Source organism: Rattus norvegicus, chromosome 18 (assembly GCF_021556685.1).
Source record: "Rattus norvegicus strain SHRSP/BbbUtx chromosome 18, alternate assembly SHRSP_T2T, whole genome shotgun sequence".
In the NCBI taxonomy this organism is placed as follows: Eukaryota; Metazoa; Chordata; class Mammalia; order Rodentia; family Muridae; genus Rattus; species Rattus norvegicus.
In genome coordinates this window covers 35828204-35841126 of record NC_141551.1, presented here as the reverse complement: position 1 = coordinate 35841126, position 12923 = coordinate 35828204, and positions in this window count along the sequence as shown.

Here is a 12923-nt window from a genome sequence, read left to right as displayed (position 1 = left end):
AACTGGCTTATAAATATGATACAGAGCCCGAAATCTGCAAGTGTCATGCTCTGAAAACACTTTCTGCTCTATTCCTACAGCACAGCTTGATCTTTGGAGAATATAAGCACTCAACTTTCAAGGGATATCCCCCTAAGGGATAATTTTGGAATTGTTAAGTAGATGGTATAAGGGAAAAAGATTTCAAAAAATTGGGGGACTTAAGAGAATGGCTGTGCCTCCAAGAGTCTCACAAGGTCGTCAGAATCTGAACAGAGACTAATATATTGAGGCTGGAGTTCCAGGTGACAGCAGATGCTGGCGAGGATGTGGAGAAAGAGGAACACTCCTCCATTGTTGGTGGGGTTGCAGACTGGTACAACCATTCTGGAAATCAGTCTGGAGGTTCCTCAGAAAATTGGACATTGAACTGCCTGAGGATCCAGCTATACCTCTCTTGGGCATATACCCAAAAGATGCCCCAACATATAAAAAAGACACGTGCTCCACTATGTTCATAGCAGCCTTATTTATAATAGCCAGAAGCTGGAAAGAACCCAGATGCTCTTCAACAGAGGAATGGATACAGAAAATGTGGCACATCTACACAATGGAATATTACTCAGCTATCAAAAACAATGACTTTATGAAATTCGTAGGCAAATGGTTAGAACTGGAAAATATCATCCTGAGTGAGCTAACCCAATCACAGAAAAACACACATGGTATGCACTCATTGATAAATGGCTATTAGCCCAAATGCTTGAATTACCCTAGATGCCTAGAACAAATGAAACTCAAGACAGATGATCAAAATGTGACTGCTTCACTCCTTCTTTAAAAGGGGAACAAGAATACCCTTGGCAGGGAATAGAGAGGCAAAGATTAAAACAGACACAGAAGGAACACCCATTCAGAGCCTGCCCCACATGTGGCCCATGCATATACAGTCATCCAATTAGACAAGATGGATGAAGCAAAGAAGTGCAGGCTGACAGGAGCCGGATGTAGATCTCTCCCGAGAGACACAGCCAGAATACACCAAACACAGAGGCGTATGCCAGCAGCAAACCACTGAACTGAGAATAGGACCCCCATTGAAGGAATCAGAGAAAGAACAGGAAGAGCTTGAAGGGGCTCGAGACCCCATAGGTACAACAATGGCAAGCAACCAGAGCTTCCAGGGACTAAGCCACTACCTAAAGACTAAACATGGACTGACCCTGGACTCTGACCTCATAGGTAGCAATAAATATCCTAGTAAGAGCACCAGTGGAAGGGGAAGCCCTAGGTCCTGCTAAGAGGCTGGAGTTCATAGTCTCACTTGCAAGCTATGTGCTCAGATCTTGTTGTTGTTCTTTGTTTACTGTTACATTTATTTATTTATCTGTGCATATATGCCATGAGTATATATGCCACAGCATGAAAGTGCAAGTCAGAAGAAAGCTTGTGGGGTTGGTTATCTCTACAATGCCAGTTCCAGAGGTTGACCATGGGTTGTGAGGCTTATTGGCAATCATGGAGCAACTGAGAGATATAATTTATGCCTCATAACTGTGCCACATACCTGACTAAAGCACCTTAAGGGAGAAAGGGTTTATTCTGGATTACACTTCCAGAGAGGCAGTGTCAATCATAAAGAAGACATGGGTCAGAGTAGTCATGGCAAGAGGAGCAGGAAGTTGACTGATCAAATTTCATCTCCATACAGGAAGAGGGGGAATAGGAAGAAGAGTATACAACTTTGATGCCTACCTCCAGCAAGATTTCACCTTCTTAATGTGCGAGAATCCTCCCAAACAGCAGTACCAGGTGGGACTAAGTATTCAAACACATGAGTCTGCAGGAGAAATAACAGACAATATGGATACAAGGCCTCATAGCTACTGAAAAAGAGTAAGGAACACAGAAAAGGAAACCACATTAATTACAGTGGAGAGTTAGAATTTGGAATGTTGAGAGACCCAAGAAGAGGAAGGCATTCTCTACTTTTTTTTTTAATCTTCATTACCTTGGGTAATTCTTACTTACATTTCGATTGTTATTCCCTTTCCCGATTTTTCGGACAACATCCCCCCTCCCCCTCACCTCTATGATTGTTCCCCTCCCCATCTTCCTCCCATTACCGCCCTGCCCCCAACAATCACATTCATTGGGGGTTCAGTCTTGGCAGGACCAAGGGCTTCCCCTTCCACTGGTGCTCTTACTAGGCTATTCATTGCTACCTATGAGGTTGGAGCCCAGGATCAGTCCATGGTCTTTGGGTAGTGGCTTAGGCCCTGGAAGCTCTGGTTGGTTGACATTGTTGTTCATATGGGGTCTCAAGCCCCTTCAGGCTCTTTCAGTCCTATCTCTAATTCCTTCAACGGGGTCCCGTTCTCAGTTCAGTGGTTTAATGATGGCATTCACCTATGTATTTGCTGTATTCTGGCTGTGTCTCTCAGGACAGATCTATGTCCGGTTCCTGTCGGTCTGCACTTCTTTGCTTCATCCATCTTATCTAGTTTGGTGGCTGTACATGTATGGGAAACAGGTGAGGCAGGCAATGAATGGGTGTTCCTTCTGCCTCTGTTCTAAACTTGGCCTCCCTATTCCCTGCCAAGGGTATTCTTGTTGCCCATTTAAAGAAGGAGTGAAGCATTCACATTTTGCTCATCTTTCTTGAGTTTCATGTGCTCTGTGCATCTAGGGCAATTCAAGCATTTGGGCTAATAGCCACGTATCAATGAATGCATACCATGTGTGTTTTTCTGTGATTGGGTTACCTCACTCAGGATGATATTTTCCAGTTCCATCCATTTGCCTATGAATTTCATAAAGTCATTGATTTTGATAGCTGAGTAATATTCCATTGTGTAGATGTACCACATTTTCTGTATCCATTCCTTTGTTGAAGGGCATCTGGGTTCTTTCCAGGTTCTGGCTATTATAAATAAGGCTGGTATGAACATAGTGGAGCACATGTCTTTTTTATATGTTGGGGCATCTTTTGGGTATATGCCCAAGAGAGGTATAGCTGGATCCTCAGGCAGTTCAATGTCCAATTTTCTGAGGAACCTCCAGACTGATTTCCAGAATGGTTGTACCAGTCTGCAATCCCACCAGCAATGGAGGAGTGTTTCTCTTTCTCCACATCCTCGCCAGCATTTGCTGTCACCTGAGTTTTTGATCTTAGCCATTCTCACTGGTGTGAGGTAAAATCTCAGGGTTGTTTTGATTTGCATTTTCCTTATGACTAAAGATGTTGAACATTTCTTTAGGTGTTTCTCAGCCATTCAGCATTCCTCAACTGTGAATTCCTTCTATAGCTCTGAAACTCATTTTTGATAGGGTTATTTGTCTTGCTGCAGTCGAAATTCTTGATTCTTTGAATATTTTGGATATAAGCCCTCTATCTGTTGTGGGATTGGTACAGATCTTTTCCCAATCTGTTGGCTGCCGTTTTGTCCTAACCGGAGTGTCCTTTTCTTTACAGAAGCTTTCCAGTTTTATGAGATCCCATTTCTCGATTCTTGATCTCAGAGCATAAGCCACTGGTGTTTTGTTCAGGAAATTTTCTCCAGTGCCCATGTGTTCGAGATTCTTCCCTACTTTTTCTTCTATTAGTTGAGTGTATCTGGTTTGATGTGTAGGTCCTTGATCCACTTGGACTTAAGCTATGTACAGGGTGATAAGCATGGATCGATCTGCATTCTTCTACATGCTAACCTCCGGTTTAACCAGCACCATTTGCTGAAAATGCTATCTTTTTTTCCATTGGATGGTTTTGGCTCCTTTGTCAAAAATCAAGTGACCATAGGTGTGTGGGTTTATTTCTGGGTCTTCAATTCTATTCCACTGGTCTATCTGTCTGTCTCTGTACCAATACCATGCAGTTTTTTTATCACTATTGCTCTGTAATACTGCTTGAGTTCAGGGATAGTGATCCCCCAGAAGTCCTTTTATTGTAGAGGATAGTTTTAGCTATCCTGGGTTTTTTGTCATTCCAGATGAATTTGCAAATTGTTCTGTCTAACTCTCTGAAGAATTGGATTGGTATTTTGATGGGGATTGCATTGAATCTGTAGATCGCTTATGGTAAAATGGCCATTTTTACTATATTAATCCTGCTAATCCATGAGCGTGGGAGATCTTTCCATCTTCTGAAATCTTCAGTTTCTTTCTTCAGAGGCTTGAAGTTCTTATCATACAGATCTTTCACTTGTTTGTTTAAAGTCACACCGAGGTATTTTATATTGTTTGGGACTATTGTTTGGGACTATTATAATGGGTGTTGTTTCCCTAATTTCTTTCTCAGCTTGTTTCTCTTTGTGTTGAGGAAGTTTACTGATTTATTTGAGTTATTTTTATACCCAGCCAGCCACTTTACTGAAGGTGTTTATCAGGTTTAGTAGTTCTCTGGTGCAACTTTTGGGATCTCTTAAATATGCTATCATATCATCTGCAAAGAGTGATATTTTGACTTCTTCTTTTCTAATCTGTATCCCTTTGATCTCCTTTTGTTGTCTGATTGCTATGGCTAGAACTTAAAGAACTGTACTGAATAAGTAGGGAGAGAGTGGGAAGCTTTGTCTAGTCATATTTTAGTGAGATTGCTTCATGTTTCTCTCTATTAAGTTCATAGCTACTAGTTTGCTGTATATGGCTTTTACTATGTTTAGGTATGGGCCTTGAATTCCTATTATTTCCAGGACTTTTATCATGAAGGGGTGTTGAATTTTGTCAAATGCTTTTTCAATATCTAATGAAATGATCATGTGGTTTTTATCTTTCAGTATGTTTATATAGTGGATTAGGTTGATCGTTTTCCATATATTAAGCCATCCCTGCATGCCTAGGATGAAGCCTACTTGATCATGATGGATAAATGTTTTGATGTGCTCTTGGATTTGGTTTGCAAGAATTTGATTAAGTATTTTTGCATCAATATTCATAAGGAAAATTGGTCTGAAGTTCTCTTTCTTTGTTGGGTCTTTGTGTGGTTTCGGTATAAGAGTAATTGTGGCTTCATAGAAGGAATTTGGTAGTGATACATCTGTTTCAATTTTGTGGAATAATTTGGATAGTATTGGTATGAGGTCTTCTATGAAGGTCTGATAGAATTCTGCACTGAACCTATCTGGACCTTGGCTCTCTTTGGTTGGGAGACCTTTAATTACTGCTTCTATTTCTTTAGGAGGTATGAGATTGTTTAAATGGTTTATCTTTTATTGATTTAACTTTGGTACCTGGTATCTGTCTAGGAAATTGTGCATTTCCTGTAGATTTTGAAGTTTTGTTGACTATAGGCTTTTGTAGTAGGACCTGATGTTTTTTTTTTTTTAAATTCCTCTGATTCTGTAGTTATGTCTCCCTTTTCATTTCTGATGAATTAATTTGGACACACTCTCTGTGTCCTCTCGTTAGTCTGGCTAAGGGTTTATCTATCTTGCTGATTTTCTCAAAGAACCAGCTTTTGGTTCTGTTGATTCTTTGCATAGTCCTTTTTGTTTCTACTTGGTTGATTTCAGCTCTGAATTTGATTATTTCTTGCCTTCTACTCCTCCTGGGTGTATTTGCTTCTTTTTGTTCCAAAGCTTTTAGGTGTGCTGTCAAGCTGTTGATATATGTTTTCTCTGGTTTCTTTCTTCAGGCTCTCAAAGCTATGAGTTTTCCTATTAGCACAGCTTTCATTATTTCCCATAAGTTTGGGTATGTTTACCTTCATTTTCCTTCAAATTCCTAGATGTCTTTAATTTCTTTCTTTATTTCCTCCTTGACCAGGTGATCATTGAGTAGAGCATTGTTCAACTTCCATGTACATGTGGGTGTTCTTCCCTTATTATTATTGAACACCAGCTTTAACCCATGGTGGTCTGATAGGACGCATGGTATTATTTCTATCTTATGTATCTATTGAGGCCTGTTTTATGACCAATTCTATGGGCAATTTTGGAGAAAGTACCATGAGGTGGTGAGAAGAAGGTATATCCTTTTGTTTTAAGATAGAATGTTCTATAAATATCTGTTAAGTCCATTTGCTTCATGACTTCTCTCAATCTGTCTTTGTCCCTGTCTAATTTCAGTTTCCATTATCTGTCCATTGATGAGAGTCGGGTGTTGAAATCTCCTACTATTATTGTGTGAGGTGCAATGTGTGCTTTGAGCTTTAGTAAGGATTCTTTTATGTATGTAGGTGCCCTTGCATTTGGAGCATAAATATTTAGAATTGAGAGTTCATCTTGGTGGATATTTCCTTTGATGTATATGAAGTGTCCTTCCTTATCTTTTCTGATGACTTTTAGTTGAAAATTGATTTTATTTGATATTAGAATGGCGACTCCAGCTTACTTCTTCAGTCCATTTGCTTATAAAGTTGTTTTCCAGCCTTTTGCTCTGAGGTAGTGTCTGTGTTTGCTTATGAGCTGTGTTTCCTGTAGGTAGCAGAATGGAGGGTCCTCATCTGCTTTACATTATCTTTGACAGTTGAGTCGATGATTTCTATGGAATCTTCTGCTCCTGAGATTCTCTCTTCAATCTCTTGTATTCTGTTGGTGATGCGTGTATCTATGGCTCCTTGTCTCTTCCTTTGGTTTTCTATATCCAGGGTTGTCTCCCTTTGTGCTTTCTTGATTGCTTCTATTTCCATTTTTAATTCCTTCCCCTGTTTAATTGTGTTTTCCTGGAATTCTTTCCGGGATTTTTCTGATTCCTCTCTATAGGCTTCTACTTGTTTATTTATGTTTTCCTGTGTTTCTCTAAGGGAGTTCTTTATGTTTCTCTTGACCTCCATCATCATGATCAAATGTGATTTAAAATCAAGATCTTGCTTTTCTGATGTGTTTGGATATTCCATGTTTGTTTTGGTGGGAGAATTGGGCTCTGATGATGCCATGTAGTCTTGGTTTCTGTTCCTTGGGTTCCTGTGCTTGCCACTCGCCATCAGGTTGTAGTCTCTTCTGGCTTCCCAGGCATGTCTGCCTCTCTGAATATTTATCTCTCCCTCCAATGGTATTTGTGTAGGGAGCTGTTGACCGGGTCTCTTCAGATTCGAGCAGTGTCTGGACCTGCAAGGGACCTGCCACTTGAGTGCCACTATCTTCCTGTTCCCAGAGGCCCTATACAGTTTTCTCTTGGGTCAGGGATGTGGGCAAGTTTGGGCAGTATTGTTGGTCTCTCCCACTCTGCAGTCTCAGGAGTGCCCACCTGTCTGGGAGGTGAGCTCTCTCTCCCATGGGGTTTGGGAGATGGCACTCTCTTCTTTTCAACCAATTTTTCATGGACGTTGGAATTTTCACAATAAAACATCTGGTGTTACAGGTATTCTTCTCAGCCACATGGTTCTCAGTGTAGTAGCATAAGCCAGTTCTTGTGTTCCTTACTGCTAAATTCTGAAAAGCAAAAGGCCTGGAGAAGTGAGCAGAGGAACCTTGTAAGTCAAGTGTTTGAAACCCTCCAACTTCCACACATTGCTAAAAGTCATCACTCTGAGACTTTTCTTACTATGTAAGGCAGAGAAACTAAAGCTTTCCACTGTATCCTAAAGGAAGTCCCTGGCCAGCCACCTCCTTATCCTCAACCTGGAGAATTAATCCATGAGTAGTTTCTCACAGTTCCAGGTATAACATATTTGGGAAACGATTCAGTTTTCTTTATCTGCACATATACCCCACTGACCATTACCATGAAGATGCAGCCATGTGACTCAGCACTAATTAATTTTCTATGAGGCCTTCAGCCATATCAAAACTGCATGCAGGACTACATGGTGCTGAATATTTATCCCTGTCCACCTTCCCATCCACCTCTCATTACTAGTTTTGTTGTTGTTGTATTTTCTTTCTTTGTATTTTTATTTTTTTTCTTAGTCAAGCATTGTGCATTTTTTTTATTATTAACTTGAGTATTTCTTATATACATTTAGAGTGTTATTCCCTTTCCCGGTTTCCCGGCAAACATCCCCCTTCCCACCCTCCCCCATTGCCGCCCTCCCCCCCAGCAGTCTAGTTCATTGAGGGTTCAGTCTTAGCAGGACCCAGGGCTTCCCCTTCCACTGGTGCTCTTACTAGGATATTCATTGCTACCTATGAGGTCAGAGTCCAGGGTCAGTCCATGTATAGTCTTTAGGTAGTGGCTTAGTCCCTGGAAGCTCTGGTTGCTTGGCATTGTTGTACCTATGGGGTCTCAAGCCCCTTCAAGCTCTTCCAGTTCTTTCTCTGATTCCTTCAACGAGGGTCCTATTCTCAGTTCAGTGGTTTGCTGCTGGCATTCGCCTCTGTATTTGCAGTATTCTGGCTGTGTCTCCCAGGAGCGATTTACAACTGGCTCCTATCGGTCTGCACTTCTTTGCTTCATCCATCTTGTCTAATTGGGTGGCTGTATATGTATGGGCCACATGTGGGGCAGGCTCTGAATGGGTGTTCCTTTAGTCTCTGTTTTAATCTTTGCCTCTCTATTCCCTGCCAAGGGTATTCTTGTTCCCCTTTTAAAGAAGGAGTGAAGCATTCACATTTTGATCATCCATCTTGAGTTTCATTTGTTCTAGGCGTCTCGGGTAATTCAAGCATTTGGGCTAATACCCACTTATCAATGAGTGCATACCATGTATGTCTTTCTGTGATTGGGTTACCTCACTCAGGATGATATTTGCCAGTTCCAACCATTTGCCTATGAATTTCATAAAGTCATTGTTTTTGATACCTGAGTAATATTCAGTGTAGATGTACCACATTTTCTTTATCCATTCCTCTGTTGAAGGGCATCTGGGTTCTTTCCAGCTTCTGGCTATTATAAATAAGGCTGCTATGAACATAGTGGAGCATGTGTCTTTTACATATGTTGGGGCATCTTTTGGGTATATGCCCGAGAGAGGTATAGCTGGATCCTCAGGCAGTTCAATGTCCAATTTTCTGAGGAACATCCAGACTGATTTCCAGAATGGTTTTACCAGCCTGCAATCCCACCAGCAATGGAGGAGTGTTCCTCTTTCTCCACATCCTTGCCAGCATTTGCTGTCACCTGAGTTTTTGATCTTAGCCATTCTCACTGGTGTGAGGTGAAATCTCAGGGTTGTTTTGATTTGCATTTCCCTTATGACTAAAGATGTTGAACATTTCTTTAGGTGTTTCTCAACTAAACGGCATTCCTCAGCTGTGAATTGTTTGTTTAGCTCTGAACCCCATTTTTTAATAGGGTTATTTGTCTCCCTGCGGTCTAACTTCTTGAGTTCTTTGTATATTTTGGATATAAGGCCTCTATCTGTTGTAGGATTTGTAAAGATCTTTTCCCAATCTGTTGGCTGCCGTTTTGTCCTAACCACAGTGTCCTTTGCCTTACTGAAGCTTTGCAGTTTTATGAGATCCCATTTGTCGATTCTTGATCTTAGAGCATAAGCCATTGGTGTTTTGTTCAGGAAATTTTTTCCAGTGCTCATGTGTTCCAGATGCTTCCCTAGTTTTTCTTCTATTAGTTTGAGTGTGTCTGGTTTGATGTAGAGGTCCTTGATCCACTTGGACTTAAGCTTTGTACAGGGTGATAAGAATGGATTGATCTGCATTCTTCTACATGCTGACCTCCAGTTAAATCAGCACCATTTGCTGAAAATGCTATCTTTTTTCCGTTGGATGGTTTGGGCTCCTTTGTCAAAAATCAAGTGACCATAGGTGTGTTGGTTCATTTCTGGGTCTTCAATTCTATTTCCCTGGTCTATCTGTCTGTCTCTGTACCAATAACATGCAATTTTTATCACTATTGCTCTGTAATACTGCTTGAGTTCAGGGATAGTGATTCCCCCTGAAGTCCTTTTATTGTTGAGGATAGTTTTAGCTATCCTGGGTTTTTTGTTATTCCAGATGAATTTGCAAATTGTTCTGTCTAACACTCTGAAGAATTGGATTGGTATTTTGATGGGCATTGCGTTGAATCTGTAGATCGCTTTTGGTAAAATGGCCATTTTTACTATATTAATCCTGCCAATCCATGAGCATGGGAGATCTTTCCATCTTCTGAGGTCTTCTTCAATTTCTTTCTTCAGGATCTTGAAGTTCTTATCATACAGATATTTCACTTGCTTGGTTAAAGTCACACCGAGGTACTTTATATTATTTGGGTCTATTATGAAGGGTGTCGTTTCCCTAATTTCTTTCTCGGCTTGTTTCTCTTTTGTGTAGAGGAAGGCTACTGATTTATTTGAGTTAATTTTATACCCAGCCACTTTGCTGAAGTTTTTTATCAGCTTTAGTAGTTCTCTGGTGGAACTTTTGGGATCACTTAAATATACTATCATATCATCTGCAAATAGTGATATTTTGACTTCTTCTTTTCCGATCTGTATCCCCTTGACCTCCTTTTGTTGTCTGATTGCTCTGGCTAGAACTTCAAGAACTATATTGAATAAGTAGGGAGAGAGTGGGCAGCCTTGTCTAGTCCCTGATTTTAGTGGGATTGCTTCAAGTTTCTCTCCATTTAGTTTAATGTTAGCAACTGGTTTACTGTATATGGCTTTTACTATGTTTAGGTATGGGCCTTGAATTCCTATTCTTTCCAGGACTTTTATCATAAAGGGGTGTTGAATTTTGTCAAATGCTTTCTCAGCATCTAATGAAATGATCACGTGGTTTTGTTCTTTCAGTTTGTTTATATAATGGATCACGTTGATGGTTTTCCGTATATTAAACCATCCCTGCATGCCTGGGTTGAAGCCTACTTGATCATGGTGGATTGTTTTGATGTGCTCTTGGATTCGGTTTGCCAGAATTTTGTTGAGTATTTTTGCGTCGATATTCATAAGTGAAATTGGTCTGAAGTTCTCTTTCTTTGTTGGGTCTTTGTGTGGTTTAGGTATAAGAGTAATTATGGCTTCATAGAAGGAATTCTGTAGTGCTCTATCTGTTTCAATTTTGTGGAATAGTTTGGATAATATTGGTATGAGGTCTTCTATGAAGGTCTGATAGAATTCTGCACTAAACCAGTCTGGACCTGGGCTCTTTTTGGTTGGGAGACCTTTAATGACTGCTTCTATTTCCTTAGGAGTTATGGCATTGTATAACTGGTTTATGTGTTCCTGATTTAACTTCGATACCTGGTATCTGTCTAGGAAATTGTCCATTTCCTGCAGATTTTCAAGTTTTGTTGAATATAGGCTTTTATAGTAAGATCTGATGATTTTTTTGAATTTCCTCTGAATCTGTAGTTATGTCTCCCTTTTCATTTATGATTTTGTTAATTTGGACACACTCTCTGGGTCCTCTCGTTAATCTGGCTAAGGGTTTATCTATCTTGTTGATTTTCTCAAAGAACCAACTTTTGGTTCTTTTGATTCTTTCTATGGTCCTTTTTGTTTCTACTTGGTTGATTTCAGCTCTGAGTTTGATTATTTCCTGCCTTCTACTCCTCCTGGGTGTATTTGCTTCTTTTTGTTCTAGAGCTTTTAGGTGGGCTGTCAAGCTGCTGACATATGCTCTTTCCTGTTTCTTTCTGCAGGCACTCAGCGCTATGAGTTTTCCTCTTAGCATCCTTTCATTGTGTCCCATAAGTTTGGGTATGTTGTACCTTCACTTTCATTAAATTCTAAAAGGTTTTTAATTTCTTTCTTTATTTCTTCCTTGACCAGGTTATCATTGAGTAGAGCATTGTTCAATTTCCACGTATATGTGGGCATTCTTCCCTTATTTTTATTGAAGACCACTTTTAGGCCGTGGTGGTCCGATAGCACGCATGGGATTATTTCTATCTTTCTGTACCTGTTGAGGCCCGTTTTTGACCAATTATATGGTCAATTTTGGAGAAAGTACCATGAGGAGCTGAGAAGAAGGTATATCCTTTTGCTTTAGGATAGAATGTTCTATAAATATTCGTTAAGTCCATTTGGCTCATGACTTCTCTTAGCCTGTCAACGTCTCTGTTTAATTTCTGTTTCCATGATCTGTCCATTGATGAGAGTGGGGTGTTGAAATCTCCTACTATTATTGTGTGAGGTGCAATGTGTGTTTTGAGCTTTAGTAAGGTTTCTTTTACGTATGTAGGTGCCCTTGTATTTGGGGCATAGATATTTAGGATTGAGTGTTCATCTTGGTGGATTTTTCCTTTGATGAATATGAAGTGTCCTTTCTTATCTTTTTTGATGACTTTTAGTTGGAAATTGATTTTATTTGATATTAGAATGGCTACTCCAGCTTGCTTCTTCAGACCTTTTGCTTGGAAAGTTGTTTTCCAGCCTTTCACTCTGACGTAGTGTCTGTCTTTGTCTCTGAGGTGTGTTTCCTGTAGGCAGCAGAATGCAGGGTCCTCGTTGCGTATGCAGTTTGTTAATGTATGTCTTTTTATTGGGGAGTTGAGTCCATTGATGTTGAGAGATACTAAGGAATAGTGATTATTGCTTCCTGTTATATTCATATTTGGATATGAGGTTATGTTTGTGTGCTTTTCTTCTCTTTGTTTTGTTGCCAAGACAATTAGTTTCTTGCTTCTTCTAGGGTATAGCTTTCCTCCTTATGTTGGGCTTTACCATTTATTATCCTTTGTAGCGCTGGATTTGTAGAAAGATATTGTGTAAATTTGGTTTTGTCATGGAATATCTTGGTTTCTCTATCTATGTTAATTGAGAGTTTTGCAGGATATAATAACCTGGGCTGGCATTTGTGTTCTCTTAGGGTCTGTATGACATCAGTCCAGGATCTTCTGGCCTTCATAGTTACTGGCGAAAAGTCTGGTGTGATTCTGATAGGTCTGCCTTTATATGTTACTTGACCTTTTTCCCTTACTGCTTTTAATATTCTTTCTTTATTTTGTGCGTTTGGTGTTTTGACTATTATGTGACGGTAGGTGTTTCTTTTCTGGTCCAATCTATTTGGAGTTCTGTAGGCTTCTTGTATGCCTATGGGTATCTCTTTTTTTAGGTTAGGGAAGTTTTCTTCTATGATTTTGTTGAAGATATTTACTGGTCCTTTGAGCTGGGAGTCTTCACT